Here is a 20144-nt window from a genome sequence, read left to right as displayed (position 1 = left end):
AAAATGTAAGGAAAACCATCATGGGGAAACAAAGTAGCTTCAGTTTGATGTACGAACACGTAGCATTTATTTCTGAGACTTGCTGATAAATGAAGCTTGCAACAATGACTTGCCATAAAAATTATTAGGTAGTTCTCTTTAAAGTTCTAAAGATTCCTTAAAACTGGGACATCTTTCTCCATGACATTAGTACAGCACTTTACAAAACACTGTATAAAAATAGTACTGCTTTAAACCTAGCGAGTGAAACGCAGACACCTCTTCCAAACAAAGAAAACACATGAAAGCAACACAGTGCACAATTAAAAACTCATATTAAAGACTGAACGTCAGGATGGAAACGCACAAGCCAGCTAGAGAAGAACAAGCCACATATTACTCATTTCATTCAAGTTACACTAAAATATCAGTTTTCTACTGTTGCAAGTGAAGCTATTTCCAATAATTAGCATAGTATTTCTCAGGAAGCGTTACACGAGTGTTCTTTTCTGTACTTTCTGCTGCTCTGAAGACAGTGAATCATCCAGCTCACGGATTAAAAGGTTGACAAGGGCTAGCCCCAGCTTAGCTGCACAACGCTGCTTCTTTCAAACAGCTCCCTGTAATGGCTCATCCACCTGAGAGTTATTTGGAGCACAATGGGGAGTGGGTGCACCAGAAAGATGCAAGGAGAGACACATGAGAAACTGGCAAGAGCAAACAAAACATGAGTGGTACTAGGTGCTTCTCCCTTCCCAGTTAGCTTATGGCACCGGTGAGCAGCTGGACAGCAGAGAAAAGTCCTTTGCTTTTTCTTATTCTCTCCTGAGATGAGATCACAAAGTACCCTGCCCTCATACAGCAGAGAAAAGGCCTCTGCAGGATGATGCCTCCCAGTCCCATGCCAAAATGCACCCAAGGAGCACATAAACCAGCATGTTCTGACTGCCAGTCATGACAAGTTACATTACTTGAAGCCTCACATTATTTTAGAGTATCTTCTACTGCTTTTTACTGCTGTCTTTCAAGGGTCATTTGGCTTATGAATAACCAAACCATTCATTCTGCTTCATCTGTCATTGCCCATACTATTTTATTGCAAACTCCACTCAAACTTGTTTTCTGGTAGGTGGCCATAAATTGCCCTGTGATGATTTGCAATGGCTACCATACAAAGATAAAACACAGAAGCAAAGACAATACATTAAGTCACCTCTAATGTACTGATGACACTATCCAAATATTTAATAGAGCCAAGTAGTCTGGTAGAGTCTAGTTAATTCCCTTATAACTCCCCTCTGCTCTCTATAGCATAGGTATATAGAATCATATCTGCCCATAGATGATGCATACGTGGCCCTGAGTAGGGAACACAACCTTTACCATGTAACCTTTGTAAAACAGCAGAGCCCCTTCCTCATTCAGGGACCTGCTGCATCACTGCTGAAAAAGGAGAGAAGCAACATACCCTTGGGCAGGGAAAGGCATCTGCTGGAGGACACTCACCCTAACCAAGGCACAGGGAGGGTCTTCTCCCAGAGCTACCTCCTTGAGCTCAGTGCAGAGCACCACAGATGAGATGATTCAAAACAATTACACGGGTGTCTTTTGACAGCAGGCTGAGCCTTCACACACAGCTACCCCGGCTCTCGGCTTCCCACAGAACCAGCCAGACCTGGACCCAAGTGCTGGGTAACAGTGCTAGCACTTGAACCCAACACAGCCTCAGGCACAAAGGCTGTATGGGCCAAAGAGGCCACTACACATAGAGAAGTGTTCCAAAATTGCACAGGCACCTACAGCAGGTGGGAGGAAAGCATCTGCTGGTTCGTCTAGAGCAACAAACCCTGTTAGAAGCTAGTCTGTGTCAGAAACGAATCACGGTTTTTGGCTCTAAACTCAGTCTCTGAGCAATTTCATAATCTGTACCAGATCAAACCAGTAAACCACTAGCAAGCAGGATTCAATTCATCCTTACTCTCTCCAGTATCAGAGGAGGAGTAATATTAAATTAGATTAATCTGATGGAGTTCAACCATTCTTTGGTAGATTAATCTGATGGAGTTCAACCATTCTTATATCCTATCCAAATATTTAATACAGCCAAGTAGTCTGGTAGAGTCTAGTTAATTCCCTTATAACTCCCCTCTGCTCTCTATAGCATAGGTATATAGAATCATATCTGCCCATAGATGATGCATACGTGGCCCTGAGTAGGGAACACAACCTTTACCATGTAACCTTTGTAAAACAGCAGAGCCCCTTCCTCATTCAGGGACCTGCTGCATCACTGCTGAAAAAGGAGAGAAGCAACATACCCTTGGGCAGGGAAAGGCATCTGCTGGAGGACACTCACCCTAACCAAGGCACAGGGAGGGTCTTCTCCCAGAGCTACCTCCTTGAGCTCAGTGCAGAGCACCACAGATGAGATGATTCAAAACAATTACACGGGTGTCTTTTGACAGCAGGCTGAGCCTTCACACACAGCTACCCCGGCTCTCGGCTTCCCACAGAACCAGCCAGACCTGGACCCAAGTGCTGGGTAACAGTGCTAGCACTTGAACCCAACAAGCCAGACCTGGACCCAAGTGCTGGGTAACACTTGAACCCAACGCAGCCTCAGGCACAAAGGCTGTATGGGCCAAAGAGGCCACTACACATAGAGAAGTGTTCCAAAATTGCACAGGCACCTACAGCAGGTGGGAGGAAAGCATCTGCTGGTTTGTCTAGAGCAACAAACCCTGTTAGAAGGTAGTCTGCGTCAGAAACAAATCACGTTTTTTGGCTCTAAACTCACAGTCTCTGAGCAATTTCACAATCTGTACCAGATCAAACCAGTAAACCACTAGCAAGCAGGATTCAATTCATCCTTACTCTCTCCAGTATCAGAGGAGGAGTAATATTAAATTAGATTAATCTGATGGAGTTCAACCATTCTTTGGTTTCTTACTTTGAGAAAAATATTTAAGAACATGAAGAATGGTGGTTGGCATATGAAAATACAAATGATCACAACAGCCTTCAGTTGTGAAATGAGAGAATGACTTCTCACAAATGTGTTTGACAGAAAGATGTTTTAATTTTATCATTAGAAAACCCAAACTGTAATAGCATTAACTATTAAAGAGAAATCTTTAGCCTTTTAAATGCCATAGGGGTGTGTGAGGGGCAAGAGAAATATAGCCCTACAGGAGGTTAAATGGTTCCGGAAACAATGTTTACTTCTCATGGAAGCCCACTTAAAGCAGAAATCAAATCAAACAAACCACCTCTGATGACATCAAGCTGAAGAACTGCGTGACAAAAGTTCATATATATAACTTTTTTTTTTTTTCTTGGTAAACATGGTACATTTACACTGTAACCCCTCAGTTAATCATACAGCACATTTCAAAGACCGAGACTAACATCCTCTGCGGGTACATGAGCATCACATAGTCTCAAGGGCACAGGTTTAAGCAGTAGCTTAAATAACCTTCTTTGTGAAGGGAGCGAGTCAACTATTTAGCATTATCCTGAATTAATTTATGGTAGGAATCCACTGACAGTAAGTCCATCTACTGCCACCTCTCTGTACCTCTACCACTTACGCGCCTCTGCTCCTGCCCTTGAGCAGGCAGAGATCTCCCGAAGGCAAGTTACCTTTACAAAATATAAAAGCCCAAAATATAATTCCCCTGCCTATTATTGCTCATTTCCAACTTGCCAAATACAATTCACATTTTTCTGAGATTGATTTTGCAGCACGGACCTGAAATCTTTTATTTCTTCCTAGGCCATGATGGGGAAGTGTTTTCATGCAATGCAGTGTTCCATTTAGGCTGGTACCTGTGAATACTTTTAAGAGCAGAGGAAAGACAGCAGTTGGGTAAAAAAAAAAAAAAACCAACCCTAAAAATGCTAGAGGATGCACCCCTCCACCTGCCATTCCCTTGCTATTCATGACTGCCTACTCACTTCAGGCTCAGTACTTGTATCTCGACTGCAGATGAGTGCTCTAACTGATGCCCTCTTTTCAGAACTATTTCACTTTATAGGGTGAACACCTTTAAGTATTATCCAGAGAGCATTAAGATAACTTTCTAGCCAAACAATTAAGGCACTTATCTGTGGTTGACTGGCACAAGTTTCAGTTCCTGCCCAAATGGATGTAATTATTCATACAAATTTTTGACTATGTAATCTCTGTGCTTGGAGACTTTCCAAATTTAACTGGATAAAGCCCCAAATAGTTCCGAGCTCAGACTTGACCTTATTTTGAGGAGTTTGGACTAGAGACCTCCTGAGGTCCCGTTCACCCTCCATTATTCTGTGTCTATCAAATTACAAGATGAGCAAGAGATTTAACTTTAAAGATAAGATTTATTGGTTATGTATTGGTTATTATTCCATCCTGGGAAATCAGTAATACAAGTTCTTTAAGCAGAACGAATCTAATATAGCTTAGCAAAACACATGATTTCCAGACTATGAGGCAGAGATATGGATGAATACTTTTCTTCAGCATTTCTGTGACTATCACCCTGGACATTACACCCTGATATTTTGGAAAGTACAGTAAAAAGCTTGTAACACACTTCTAGATGTGCGTTAAATAAAAAAAATAAATCACAATTTTCAACAATTTTACTATTTGCTAAAACCCTCTGCCCAGCTCTATCTCACTTAAGCTTCATCAGTCCCACCACCTCTATCGAGGTGTTGAAGGCCCACACTTCCCGCCATTAGGAACTCCTGGAATCTACAAATATCCTTTTCCATTTATTCCCTACTCGGAGTTGGAAGCAGTACCAGGGAGGAGGGATCACTAATTTCCTTGAACCCCTCGAGCTCTCCATACTTGAGGGCTGTATTGTACTCCTCATTCCTTTGGTACAGGAAGTCTCTAATTGAACAAGAATTTTACTTACGAAATATACTAAGTGCTTAGTTCTGATCTCTGCAGGAAAAAAATCCTGCATTTTCCAGAGTAGAATGTTTATGCTAATCCTATTTTAGAACAGCTTATTTAAGGAAAACAGCAAGAGCGTGGGGAAGACATTTAATATACTACTGCTTTTCCCAATTAAATATTGTGAATATCCTTCAGTTAAATGCCTTTTTTCAGTTACATAGCCATGTGGGCTGGTGAAAGCGGCAGCGATTCTTAAAGAGCTAGTACTTTCTAAAACATGTGAAAAGAGAATAAAAGATAAGAAAAAAATCATTTTGCAATAGGTAAAATTATTTTACAGATGAAACATGACTCCTTACTGAGCTTTTCCTACTTGTACTTTATATCAGGTGCAAGTAACAGAGGTCTTGGGAATGAACTACTCATTATTAACAACTTAAATGGGAGTTTAAAGGGCTTATCTGCAATGAATTATTCAAGAGCTTCTTGAATTAACTACTGAACTTTTCATGGTTCCCCCCCCCCCAACGTTGTTCCACATTGGACCTCCCAGTCAGGTAATACAAGTTAAATATTACTAATATAAAGAGTCAACTATTATAGCAAAACTGTTTTTGATGAGAATATGAAGGGCCAGCTTTCTGAAAGCCAGATAAATAAGGGGTAGAGAAGCAAAATTCCAAAGAATTTAAATGCAAATAGTGTTACTCTATGCAAATGCACTAAAGCAATGTGGGAAAAGAGTTGCTGTTGCATTGGAAGTGAGAGAATTGTTCCCCCCCCCCCCAACGTTGTTCCACATTGGACCTCCCAGTCAGGTAATACAAGTTAAATATTACTAATATAAAGAGTCAACTATTATAGCAAAACTGTTTTTGATGAGAATATGAAGGGCCAGCTTTCTGAAAGCCAGATAAATAAGGGGTAGAGAAGCAAAATTCCAAAGAATTTAAATGCAAATAGTGTTACTCTATGCAAATGCACTAAAGCAATGTGGGAAAAGAGTTGCTGTTGCATTGGAAGTGAGAGAAAAGTCTTAAATGCATTACGCTGAGATGTTTCTTCCCAGCTAAAAACCCCTTCAACTTGCTCTCAAAAGCATGTATGAAGCAGCTATCAGACACAGCCAAATGGGAAGAAACTTGTCATTTATTTTTTTCAGGAAACAATTAGACTGTAAATAATCATAGGTGCATAGGAATATGTTTATCAAATTTAATGAGTCACATTAAAATGTAGCAACACTTCACTTTAGTGAGGGCAATATTACACCTGGATATGCACTGATGTTTTCCTATTTACTTTTTCTGTGAAAATCTGTTACTGGCAAATATCGGTTAGATGACTACTGTAATTTTTACAGGCTGTATTCCACTTGGGGATAGGCACTTCTAACATGCTGCCAGCTGGAAAACACAGCAGTTTGAACATGTCTGTATTACCTTGCCTTGCTGGTAATAGGCTTCCACACTGAATGTTGCAGTTGTGGTCCTCCACTAACACCTGGCTATTACCTCTAGGACAAAGAAGTTGTTTTTCAGTCTTCTTGGCCCATTCAGTGTTTGGTCTGACATTGGAAAGCATTTCTTTCAATATGTAAATTCTTACTTTAAGTAAAAAATATAAGGATTGTTCCTAAATCTATTGTGTAAATCTACTATGCCACTGTCCCCAAGTACTTTAAGATGTCTATGTGGATTTAGAGTGAAAACCCAAGCCCAAGTAGAACGTAATTATAATGCAATCCTAATATGTATCGTCCTTATGCACGGTACTTTTTTCCCTTTTGTATATACTCAACAGATACCACACCGTAATAGAAGAGCAAAAGGAAAAGTCAAAGAAAATCTACCTCCTCTACTTACTGATCTAGCAGGGCTTCAGATATCTTATCAACATGCTAGCCATCATTTAAATGCTTTCATTCAATTTTTTCTCCAAGTTTATACAGAAGGGGTTTAGAATATTTACATATAGCGATTACACACTGAGGCTATGACCCCACAATAGAAAATGAGATATTTCCTTGAACGTAACAAACAACTGGCAAATGTGTAGGTTATATACCCTTTCAATCACTTTTCAGGCAAGCTATTGATGATACAGAATGCACGTGGACACAAATATTGCTGCTGTTTGCAATGGAAATCTCTCATGTAACACAACTGTTTGAACATATTCTATAGAATTTATTCATCTCCTGTTTGCCATTAAAGCTTTTTATTATCAGTGACACTCCACTAGATGCAACATGCTTCATTCCTTAAACCAAAGTTACTTGCCTTGCTTGTAACTCAGCCACTTTATCAAGAGATAAGAAAAATCATAGAATGGAAGGGAGAAACATTTCAGGTAGAGACAAATATGCCAAGTATTGTGTCCAAAGATGTTCACAGCTGGTTATTCCATATGAGAAGGAAAATCCTCCTACAAATGGATCATGTAAGATAAATTCTGTGATAAGCATTAAGAAGCACACTTGTTCTTGTTATCCTTGTGACCAACATCAACATACAATAAGGAACAATTTCCTAGGGGTGGGGCACTATGACACTGACACTGCAATATAGGCTTTAGACTGCACTTCAAAAGGTAGGGGTTTTACTGCTTATTTTTCAAAAAGTGAAACCATCCGTATTTTATTAAAAATTGAGTTTGCTAATTTTCAGTGGAGCTATGTTCACTAAAAGCTTGTAAAAAATTATGTAGGGTGCTATACAATATTTAATGAACTGGTGAAAAGCTTCACATTAGTGGGCAGGAAGAAGGAATTTTTTTATGGTATTGATTCACTTTCTTGAACTCTGGAATAAAATGGCTTTGAAAGAAAGAATCTAACTGCTTTGATTTTTAACATACAGACTGAAATGGCTTTCATTGTAAAGGTGATTGCTGTATAATAGTCAAGTAGCAATGGAGAAGAGAAAGATGATTCATTTAAACAAGATTAGATTGGAAAAATTACCTTTTAGCAAATTAAGACCATTGTTCTAGACTGTCCATCAGTATCTGAACAGCTTTGATCCATATTCTGCAATATGAGAAAATATAATTCAGAGAAACACCTGGCATCACTATATTTAACAGTTATTTAATTTCTGAAGAATGGCCCTGCTTAAGTGAGTCAGTCTGCTATTGAAATAATTTATATGTAGCATGCAACACCAGCACAAACCCAATGTGTTACCGTATGTGTACCTAAACAAGGACACAATATATTTAGATAATAAAACATAAGTATCTTATTCAATAGACAAATCAAGTGTCTGTACGTAGCTTATAACAGATGCACATCTCCTCCTAATATCCATAAAGGCCTCATTTGTTTGATGAAAGGGTAATTCTAATAGACAGAGCTAAAATATATATCCAAAAAACCTGAGTGCCATGTTTGTATCACATATCTTCAGATACAGCCTGCCTAATATAAAACTTATGTAACATAAAAAGGATTCACTTTCTATATTAATGGCTGCGATTCCTTTTTCTTCAGATACAGCCTGCCTAATATAAAACTTACGTAACATAAAAGGATTCACTTTCTATATTAGTGGCTGCGATTCCTTTTTCCCTAAATTGTTAATGTGACATTTGAGAACTGATTTAATATTGTAGAGCTACCGCATGCACATACACATGGGAAGCAAAAGGGAAAAAAATATGAGTATATGAAAAAGGTCATAGATGAGAGCAACATACACTAAAGACCACATCAAGGCTCCTGGTGGTTTTTCCCTTCCCACCCCTGGAAGAATTAGTGTGAAAGTGCAAGTTCCATTTATCTCAAGTAAATATTATAAATGGCAAAATAATCTAGTGCCAATACCAAGTTTCAGAGCTAAATGAATGCAGTGATGTAAAGGTTATATTATTTACAAAGACATGGACACATCTCAGAAGGAAAGAAGGTAGAAGAAAAATATCTCTGTAGAAGAGAAGATGCAGAAGGGAAGCCCTAGCTTCACAATGGACTTAATTTTTGCTTTAGAAATATCCTATTTAGAGCAGAGAGAACAGGATGTTGAATGTCATCTCAGAGCTGAGCTTGTTAACTTATTATAAACAGAGCCAAGTTCAGTGACACAATAGTCACAGACGAGTAGGTTCTCATGACTTGCAAAATTCCACAAACTGTAAATTTCCTCTAGAAAGTGAGAATACTACAAATTACAAGGTTAAAAGGAGTGGCATTTTTAAAGACACCTGAGCAATTGTACCATTTCAGACAGCAATGGGTTTGAGGAACATTGCACAAGCTAAATGCAAACCAGTCAGTCCAAGTAACAGGAAAACCAGTTTCAACAGCAGCAGAACTGAATTATTCTGAGATACAGCTGGCTACATAGTGTCTATTTGCATGCTGTTGAGATATCAAAAGCTTTTGGTCAGGTCAAGACTGAACTACTGTCGCTTGAAATTAATGGAAGGAGCTTTATCTGCCTCAAAGCCTGAACGCTCAAGTAGACTAGTCCTTTTTTGCTTTAAAAGTAATTTGCATGCTGGGATTAAGGTGGGGTCATGATTTAGCCTAATTAACAAGAAATCTTAAAAGAAAAGCAGTATCAGAAAGGCTCTAAACTAGCAACACTATACTAAGATGCGAAGCAATTTTAAATAAAACCCACTTTAGAATTATTGCTCAGAGCATGTTTTAAAAATCTACAGGAAACTGAATATTTAAGTATCTCAAGATTTTTAAGGAATCCTAGAAGGCTTATCACTAGATCTAGAAAGATAGACAGTTCTTTCAATAATAGGCATTTTTACATTAGTATTAGAATGAAGGTATTTTAAGCAGCAGCTGTCTAATAATCCACAGTAGTGTTTGGATATCTGAACTTGCTTTAAGTTTCCAGAAGTGTCACATCCTAGCAGCTAAGCTGTGTCTTTCTTTGTTTTGTCTGATTGGTTTGGAGCTGATTTGGTTTTTTTGGCTTAAGTTTGGGGTTACGTTTTGTTTTGGTTTTTAAGAGCTTATCCCTCCCTTACTTCAGAAGGGGCCAATAAAACAAAGTATAGTTCTTCCTCTAACAAGTAGAGAGAATTAAGGCTGTCCTGACTTTAGACTTGGTAACTAAACAAAAGCATAGGGGATATCAGAGAAGCTGGGAGAGACAAGTCATATCTTTGAGGTACTCTAGTAACTTCATGTAACTGAGGATGTCATTCCAGTTTAAGGCCATTTTCCAGGCAAGGGGAAGGAAAAGGGGGTTCCACACTTACTAACATCCTCCCCTTCATCATTCCCCACTTCATTTCTAATTCAGTGTTTATTTTCATGAGTTTGGAGTATAGACTTCAGCCTCACATTGGAGCATGTGGAACCCATGCAGACCATCATATCTGGCTGCTTCCTTCACATGCAGGAAGGAAGAACCATCAGGAGAACCTGTCAGTGTTGGCAACCCAGGAAATCCCTTGTGTAAGCAAAAGAGGGACAAGGGTGCAAAGCAATTTGAACTCTGTGCCTAGATCTGACATTTGTTTTTATTACTGTCAGTCTCTGATAAAAGGCAACAATACATTAGAAATCACACTATCAGTACCATCATATTGCTGCTATTTTTCTTATAGGCGATTGCAATATGAGACAACATTGAGGAAGAAAGTAAGAGTTTTAATTCCATTTCAATTGGAAGAAATAAGAATTCTATGTCATGCTGTACGGGAAAGGAGAAACTGGGAAACAAACCCCGGAGATTTCCAAGTGAAAAGGGAAGGAAGACTAGGAAGAGAGTGTCTTTATACTATAAAGGTCATAAGCTTCAGACAGCTTCATTTGCAGTCACTGTGCTTTCACGCAGCCTCTAAAAGCCAAAGAGAAACACAGTGCAATAGCTTTCACAAGAAGGGAAGAGTTTCTCTGTGCAGTCCCATGCAGTTACTTTGACAATGCATTTGTTTTGAATGGAAACTGGGTATACAAGGTCAGTTCTAGATTTCTGCTAAAAATAGTTTAAGAAAGTCTCAGTGATGCACTTAATTTTCTTGTCTTGTCTTCAGCTTTGTTAAAGACAATCTTTTGCTTTATGAGATTAAACTTTTAGTATAGTTACCTTGTCCACATCAGAAACAAGTTTGGCTGAAATTAAAGTCATAGCTGCCAGAATTGTTCTGGATTTAGTGGATTTATCACTGGCACCCCCTTCTTCTGCCCTAAAGAGAACATCAAAATGCCAATAAAGCTGCAATTAATAACTACGAGATTTGATGCAACCAAGGGCCAAGGGCTGTGGAGAAATCTTTTCTGACAAACTCCAGCCATGCAGCTTTCTTTCCAGTAAGAGGTAGTATAATTTGGACTTCTGAAAAATTACTTGCCTGGATCATGTTTTATGAAGGCCCATTTACAGCGTTATAACACAATAGAAAGGATCTAAAACATGCTGTAAAACAATTTTCATTTCGAGTCATTCTTCAGTGCTTTACTGGTATAAATCAGTCCCAGTACATAAGGATGAGGTCCACTAGGTGTCAAGTACAGCAAAGACTGCTTATCTCCTTTTAAGTGGTGGGATCATAACTATTCTATCAGACTTTTCCATTCCCCCATTTAGTCACTAACAGCATTGATTAATACCAGCTGCAAAGCTTTTATTAACCAGTCCACCTCTTAAGAGCTATAACCACCACTTAACTTGTGCACTGCAAATAGTAAAATACTTCACATATAATAGTTCTCATGGCATATCTTCAAGCAATTCTTACCAAGCTCTCCTGAGGCTTTGATTTTATGCTGAATAACTACATTTGCAAGTGGTCAGATCAACTTCCAGATTACAAAGTAATTTGGAATTTAAATGAGCTCAAGTTGTCTGAAAGTCCTTAGTTATTTACAGCTAGTAGGTTCCCCTCCTTGCTGAACACACCTAGAAAACAACTTTTGTTATAGTGATTATGGGATCATTAGGAGAACAGTTGCTGTTTTGCTTGGAGCTCACCAAAATGGTTTTGATAGTTACTTCCAAGGAAAGTAGAGCTTAAGACAACAATGTAGGATTTGATAAGAACAGATTTGATAAGATTTTAACAACTATGTATTCACAAACCTACTGACCATGAAATCATGTTTACGTAATAGTTGAAGTTGCTGTGTGAGCTGTGCAATTGGATGAAATTGTGAAGTTTTATTCCCATTACTCCATCGTACAGTGTGTTAAGAAAATAGCTATATTGTGGCTGCATGTAATGAATTCATATTCTACTTTGAATCATTTTATTTCACTGTTTGCAACTCACAGCAAAGTTGAAGTATAACATTGCATATCAGCTAAAGAAATAAGTTTTCCTTGAAACATACAATAAGCTACCCTGGGAACAAAGCAAGTTGATTCCCAACCAGCAATTTTTGAGCCCCACCAACAATATTATGCTCTCCTAACTGATCTAACCAGCCTCTTCATCTGAGGCATCGGGAACATCAGAAATAATTTATCATAGACTAGAATTACTGCAGTTAGGCATTTTTGTTGCTGTAAAAATGTATTAAATTTATCTGCAGCTCCACAATTAAAACCTAGGCTTTAGAGGCTCTGTGAATGTTAGTATATCTTCAAAGCACTTTACAGATCAATCCTTTTCAGCATCACTCCAAGAGTGGAAAGCATTACCTTTATTTAATGGAGAAACAAGCTGCAGCACAAAGAGACAATGACTCATCTGCCAGTTAAGTGCCTAGATACCATGGGGAGGATTCAAGAGCAGAGAACAGAGTGTCCAGAGCAGATCTCATCATCTGCAGCTAGTTTCCAGTACATTAATCTCATCTCCCTTCTATATTTAATCTTTCATATATCTGTTCTGTTAACCATTTTCCATGCCTATGCTACCCTGCTATTCAGTCGCTTCTCATAAATGTGCATCTTCCATCTGCTTCCCTCCCTTACATATGACACTTAGTTCCTCTGCTATCCCTTATTTGTCTTATACCGGTGGTACCTGAAAGCTGCAAACATTTTCAGCTCCCTGCATCCCTTTGAACTTCCTTTCTCAGTGGATCCAGACAGCCAGGCTCCTTTTCATTTCCAGTAGCTCTTAGTGGAAGAGGGCTAAACATTGAAAAAAGCTTTACAGTCTCTTTGCGCCCGAAGGATGTCTATTTTCCACTAAGGGCACAAATGTGAAGCAGAGCTCTGTTCTTCATCAGCTTGTATTGATTTCTCAAAGCTTTCACATTTATTAGCAGTCTTCAAAATACTTTCCTTTGTGTAGTAAAGAAATCAAAGTTTTCTAAGTACTCCTGCTAAACCTTCTGTTCATTTCAAGTAACATTTTTCCTTCACCACTAAAGATTTAGACCAATTACATGCATAGCTCAAATTCTGTACCCAGATACCTAAAAGATGGCTTCTGTTTAATGGCACAGAGTGACACTGAATATCATCTAAATCAATGAGACTTTCATATGCAAATACTGTAAAAAAACACCGTTTATATTTATTTCTGTTTCCAAGTGTGCATTTGGGAGCATAAATTTAGGCATTTGGGGAGATGGGATGAAGACAGAAGTTAACTTGTAGAATGTACACAAAACCCCCTGTGTTTCATAGCACCTTACCAAGGCCAGTCCTCTTGAGCTACTCTAATTGCCTAAATGCTACTTAAATCTAGTTGAGATTGCTGTGTTTTAGTTAAGGACAGTTTGAAAGAGACTCAGGCAGATTCCTTTGCCTTTTTCAGTTTATGAATAGAAAAAGCTCTTTTGTTCTGATGATCAGATGTGATGTTTCATGTTATATATATATCATACATGAAATATACAGTAAATGAGAGTGAACTGCCTTCCACTACCCAGTTCCATATCTCCTTAAATTCTATATAAGCACCCTGACATGCAGAGAACGTGGAGATAAATATATACTCAAAATATGTTACTTCCTCCTCCTCAGATGCCTTAGTTCCTGGTCTGCAAAGTAATGTGGTATCAGTAAGATCACAACAAACCTGTTGTTTAGACTTACTGGCTCCTTGTATCTTTTCTTTGAAGGGTTCTTCCTTCTGGATATTAAGTTCTTTAAAACTCTGCAAGACACCTTTTTCTCTGAGAGGATAATGTGACCCTAAGGTTTAACTAGCTGAGATGTTACCGTAACACATGGGGTTTTTTCTAACAAGTATTATTTAGACCAACTTGTTTTCATCCAATGTAAGTCTGCAACTCTTTTAGCATATGTTTTTAGTCTTGTTTAACTTGAGAAAAACAGTTTATTAACATCCTACAGGTGCTGTTTTTGTGCACTCTTTTTCTAAGCATCTGGTCCAACATGGTCTGCAACAAGTCTATGTGGATCTTTGTGTCCTCACTCCTAGGACAGTTCCTAGGAAAACAATTAGATTATAATCCAGACAAAACAACAGAACAAACACTAGACTGAAAAGACTAGCCCTCTGTGGATACCTCAGTAAAAGTCAGCAAAGCAGCACAAATTCAGAACAGCTTATGATCTAGGTGACCACTGAGGAAGACCCATGCAACCAGAAATACTATGGCAGCAGCAGCACTACTAATTTGCTTTTAACTTTTATTTAAATTTAAGATTGTAACAACATCAAGCTTGACAGCAGTAAAAAAAAGTCACTATCTGTGGAACAACTATGAATTTATTCCAAAAACACCTATTGTATCACCATGAAAATGTCACACTTCTAGTTTTAAAAAAATTCCCTGCAGCTTTACTTTTCATTACATTGCAGTGAAGAAATCACCTCCTGCAATAACTGTAATGGTTATTAGTATGTATTTGGGCAATTACTAATATAATCATAGAATCATCTAGGTTGGGAAAAGACCCTTGGGATCATCAAGTCCAACCATCAGCCCTACTCTACAAAGTTCTCCCCTACACCATATCCCCCAACACCTCATCTAAACGACTCTTACACACATTCAGGGATGGTGACTCAACCCCCTCCCTGGGCAGCCTATTCCATGCTCTGACCACTGTTTATGTGAAGATTTTTTTTCCTAATGTAAGGTCTAAACCTCCCCTGTTGGAGCTTGAAGCCGTTCCCTCTTGTTCTATCACTAATTACCTGTGAGAAGAGACCAGCACCAACCTCTCTACAGTGTCCTTTCAAGTAGTTGTAGAGAGTGATGAGGTCTCCCCTCAGCCATGGAATCATGGTTCTTAAATCAGGCTTCTGAAGCTATGAATAATGCATAGCAATAACTCTTACATCCTCTCAGCACAGTATCAGGTAGCTATAGAAAAAAATCATGAAGATAAGTGGTAGTGAAATCACACATACTACAGTCACACACACAACTGTAACCGTGAGTGCATTGTTATAGGAGGACATGGACAAAATGCTTGCCTTAGAAAACTTTACGACCAGTGGCCTTCAAGCAGTTTTCACTGAAACACAGTGAATACTGCAGTCTCTTTCCTGTGGCTTGGAAGCATTTGTCCCAGTATGAACCCCTGGTTAAGGGGAGTCTTTACACAGTTGGCTGACAAACTGCTCATTTGCAAGGCCTCCAGTGACATACCCAGCTTCCAGTCCTAGAGGAAAACACTAGATGCTCTTCTATTACCCCACCTCAATCCTGCATGCATATTCTTTCATCAACAGTTTTTAATCCTGTTGCCTGCACTCTGCACTATTGCTGGTTAGTTCCGGCTTCGGAGTTTAAGTGTTTGTTTGCCTTACCTGCAGAAGGGGAGTATGCAATTATCAACCATTGATAAGAAAAAAAAACAGACTAAGCATGAGAAAGGATTCAATCCCAGTAGCATCCTGATTCAAGAATAGTATTTTCTACATGGCTAGAGTTGTGCAAGAACAAAATTTTCTTTCAGGATAAATTAGATTTCATCCACATGCAAAAAAGATAACACCCAGAAAGGGAAACAACCTTCTAAATCATCACAATTTTTCATATGGAGCTAACTTAAATGTCACCAACTAAACACTTGTTACAACACTAAAAAGATGCCTTACTAACCTCCTTTCTTGGACTCCCCAGTAAGACCTGGGAGAGCTCATCCCTCCCTGCTACAGCCACACATGCCAGCCCAGGCCAGGGCTGTCTGTCACTGACTCAAGAGGACAAGTGGGAAGAAACAACACCCTCTAAGCTGGCACAATTCAATCTGCTCAGCTGATATGTCAGAAAGCCATGGAGAAGGGAATTTGTTTTTGCTGGTGTTACTGCATACTTCAGCATGCTTTACATTTTCTAAGCATGTTACCTATTGAGGGCAGGCACCAGATATTCAGACACAGAAAGTAAAGCCTTTCCAAGAGGAAGGAGAGCTCCACAGTTGAGATGTTGAACTATGACTGCAGCTCAAAGTTGTTGTTGAATTTGACTGAGTTCAACATCATTCTTCCTACAGAGCTCTGATATGTTTAGGATAAACTAGAGTTTTTCAATTCTTCAGCTCCACTACCACACTCCCCTTTTCTCCTACCGTCCACCTTCTGAGAAGGTTACCTCCTACCACTAACTTACTTCAACCTTGGTTCATGCCCTGCTGTGATTTACTAAACACATTCACAGGAAGCAATACGGGATGCATATTTCATATTTAGCTGATCCTTTACAGCCTTACAGGGGCCACATGTTTAATGCACCCCGTGTTTTGAATTGGCTGGAGCTCAAAGCCTAAAGACACTTTCAACAATGGCCATACCTTAACTTCATATTCTGCAAAGTACAGAAAGCATAATGAATCCATACTGTGAGCTGGCTTGCTAATATACCTGACAGAATAATGATTTTTCTCTTATTCATCTTCAGAGTGAAGTAGTTCAAACCTGAGTTAGAAGAACCTACTCGCAATTGATTCTGGCCATCAATTTCAGGAGAAGTTCAGAGAAAAAACATATCACATCACACCCTCTGCAAAGAAATAATCCTGGATGCTGTAAGTACTTCAATAAAGTGATCTGCTCTTTCACAAAGAAATTTGGATTAAAAATAATGCTTTTGCCTTAAATATTCTTTATGCAGATTAAACAAAGAATCCATTTAGACAGCAATTAATTTAAGGATATGTCCATATGCCATAGGATGGACCAAGCTCTCAAAGCATGAATCTTTTCCATCAACCAGGACAAAAAAAGCTTTATTATAATTATTCTGTCAGATTACACAGTTCAGGCAGAATATGATTGCCATCTGTAAAGATAACTCCCTTCAAAAACTAGGAAAGCATTGATCTGATTTCAGTGAAACACTATTTGGTGACATGGCAGAAGTACTCTTTTCCCCTTGCCCATCCTCGTTTTCATCATGATGAGATGCAGCAGGAAGTCACCTTCCTGATTGACACCACAGTATAGGTCTGTGATGACTGGAAGTATAAGGTGCATTTGTCTGTGCATTCTTTTTGTTGTCAACCTGAAAAATACTGATCTTCTAAGAGTTAAAGCTCCTTAGGAGCTCATATTTTCTATACTGAATATTCTTCTTTTATAAACTCTAACCTTTTGTCAGCTTTTTTTTTAGCTCACAAATTTCTCACCTCCTGTATCATAATTTGAATTTCTTTTTGAAGAGTATGTCTTAAACTAGCAATTGTGCCTTAAATATACATAGTATCATTATTATGTGGATTAGAAATACATTATGGTAGAAATCCTAGGGAAAAGGCACTTGCTGTCTTTTCAGAAAAAAACTTTGTCATCTGAGACCATGCAGATGGCTTCCTGACAGAGAAATCTAGATTTGCTAGTTGGATTAAAAAAAAAATCTCTAACTTAACACCAGCAACTTTTCTGTACACCGCTTACAAGTTTGATTTTTTGGCATGTATTAGAGCTTTCAAGAAAAGCCACTAGAATAACAGCTCAAAACCTATTCTGTTTTAATGCAAATTCTAAAGTTCTGTCAAAAGGCTTCTCTTCGGCAATGAGCATTAGCTGGAGTATTACACATAAAGAATTGCTGATAAACTGAAAGGGAAAACACATTGTTAAGTATTTAAGAATGAATAATATTAGTATCTTAAGACCAAAATTAACAATAAGCAATTTTTTATATCTAAAAGAGGGACTAAAGTAACATTACCTGTTAGCAAGTCAGTTGTCACCACTGATGTGTCTGAGAAACAAATAATGGGTTTCAAAGTGGCTGCCTGGTGATCAACTTATTCCAAGCTCCACGTACATCCATGTGAACTGCAGATCTGAATGAGCATCACTTCATCCAAAAGCAGATTCCCTGGGATGCCAGTTCTGTAACACAGTCCAAAATAAAGTCTTTCTCCGTCCTCACCCTGCCAAAAGTGAAGTGTCAGATGTCCTCTAAAGCTACTTGTATCCAAGTATCCAAGTGACCTACAGCACCACTCCAACTCAAAATCAGATTAATATTCAATGCAGGTTGAACTGATAGAAAGCATTTGGTAATCTGCCATCACAGTATCAGTTTGTAAGGTTTTTCTTTTCCTAACCATGAGCTCCCTCACTGTTTCTCTTCTTAGGTTGTCTGAAAAGGTTTATATTTAGCACACAACCCCTTTCTACACAGGCATTACAGGAGAGGTTTATGAAGATTTTAAAATTCAGAACTGCAGCCTGTCAGTTTTTTCTTCACACAGCTCTGAGCCCAGTTGTGAATTTGTGGAGGTGGAGGTGGATGTGTGGGGGAGTTACAGGCTTCTTTCTCCTTCTTGCTGATGGGAAAAGATAGGCAGCAGAAAAGGATATCAGGTTTACAACATTAAGACAGATAGAAAAGGCACCTCTAACATGCATATCACCACAGAGCACAGCAAGCAGAAGGTGATGTCTCTAAGGGAGAGCCTGTACATCACAATGACATCACTCAACAACCCAAGGGTTGTCTAGAGCTACATGCAATTTTAAACACCAGTGTTGACAAGTATGATATGTGCCTATATTTTAAAACAAGAAATGGGTCAGAGCTTATCAGCTCACGGATATTTTTGTGATACATCCAATCAGGAATTCAGAAAACAGAGGAGCTTCCCCTGCGCATACAAAACAAAGGAGCATTTTACACATGAACTCTAAGTATGCTTCATGAAACATAACGCACCCAATGAACATAAACATGTAAGAGGCAGTTAAAGAGAAGCCTGCTTTTAAAAGTCTAAACAGGTGGTTCTAAAACATGACAGATTTATATCCTATCTTCACATTGTAACTCCTAGTTCATTCTGGTATTTTCAGGATGACTAGACCCAATGTTTCATTGCATCAGAAGGTCTGATCTGAGTTTTTAATTAGTCTCTCCTGTATTTCTTTAATTTAGCAGATAAAGTTTTCCTGAGATCCAGTGGAAGAAGCTGAAGCTAGATGTATTCAGAGTATAAACATGGTGCAGTTTTCCTTTAGTTTCAGTCAAAGGAAAGTTAGACATTGAACTACCTTACCAAGGGACACAGTGCATTTCATCATTGCCCAATATCTTGAACACCAAAATGTCTTTTTGAAGCATTCTATAGCTCTGAGGACAAGAGGGAAAGGCACATGGGCCAGGTGCTGCTCTCCTTGAACACCTGCAAGATTTTAGTTTCAAAAACCAAGAGATGGTCTATGGGTAGCAAGGCTGGCTGGGGAGAGATGAGATCTACTTAATGATGTGGGACAAGAGCATCTTCAACAGGTTTGCTAGCTTAGTGAGGAAGGCATAAACTAGGTTTATGGGTGGATGAAGACCAGAAACCAGAGAGGGAATAATACATTGACACAAGGGAAGCTCTCACTCTTCCTGCAAAAATGATGCCATGTGAAGTGCCTGTACATGACTATGCAGCACACGAAACAGAGGATGAGTCAGATCTGCGTGAACCTGTAGAGCTAAGATGTAACAGGATAGACATGAAACAGACGGGATGGCTTGTACAGAGCCCCATAATCAGTAGATATAGGCTCTTTAGGAAAAGCAGGCTGGGAAGAGAAGGTCCTGTGCTCAGCATGAATGCTCAAGGCATAATGGCTTGCCACAGGATTAGTGGCAGAGGGCTGGGAGTTTACAGACCAAAAGTAGAAAGGAAGCCAAAAGGAGTATCCATGGTGGAGGTCGCCTACAGACCACCAGTCAAAACCTCCTCTGAACAAAAGAAGCCTCATAATGTTGGCCTTAGGTCTCATGAGGAATTTTAAAGATTTCAATTACATAATGCTTGTGGAAAATAATGAAATGCAAGCCATCCAGGAGATTTACAGAACATGCTTGGGAAAGTTTATGGTGCAAACACTGAACAGGCAGCCTGGGGTGGTGCTCTGCTAGACCTTCTACTTATAACTAATGAACTTGAAGATGTTCGGGCAGATGTAGCCTTTACTACAGTGATTA

At 38.9% G+C, this 20144-nt stretch overlaps 1 protein-coding gene across 1 annotated transcript in view; it reads right to left on the bottom strand.

Moving 5' to 3' along the window:
- Window positions 1-18165, bottom strand: part of KIAA1644 (KIAA1644 ortholog) — a 195387-nt gene extending 177222 nt beyond the window's left edge. The window contains exon 1 of the mRNA XM_014940049.1: window positions 17889-18165. The gene's annotated coding sequence lies outside the window, so the exon portion shown is untranslated. The remainder of the gene's footprint in view (window positions 1-17888) is intronic.
- Between the last annotated feature and the right edge of the window lie 1979 nt (window positions 18166-20144).

Source organism: Calidris pugnax, unplaced genomic scaffold, assembly GCF_001431845.1.
Source record: "Calidris pugnax isolate Ruff unplaced genomic scaffold, ASM143184v1 scaffold36, whole genome shotgun sequence".
Taxonomy (NCBI): domain Eukaryota; kingdom Metazoa; phylum Chordata; class Aves; order Charadriiformes; family Scolopacidae; genus Calidris; species Calidris pugnax.
Note: the sequence above shows the minus strand (reverse complement) of the source record. Positions and strands in the feature narration are given on the sequence as shown.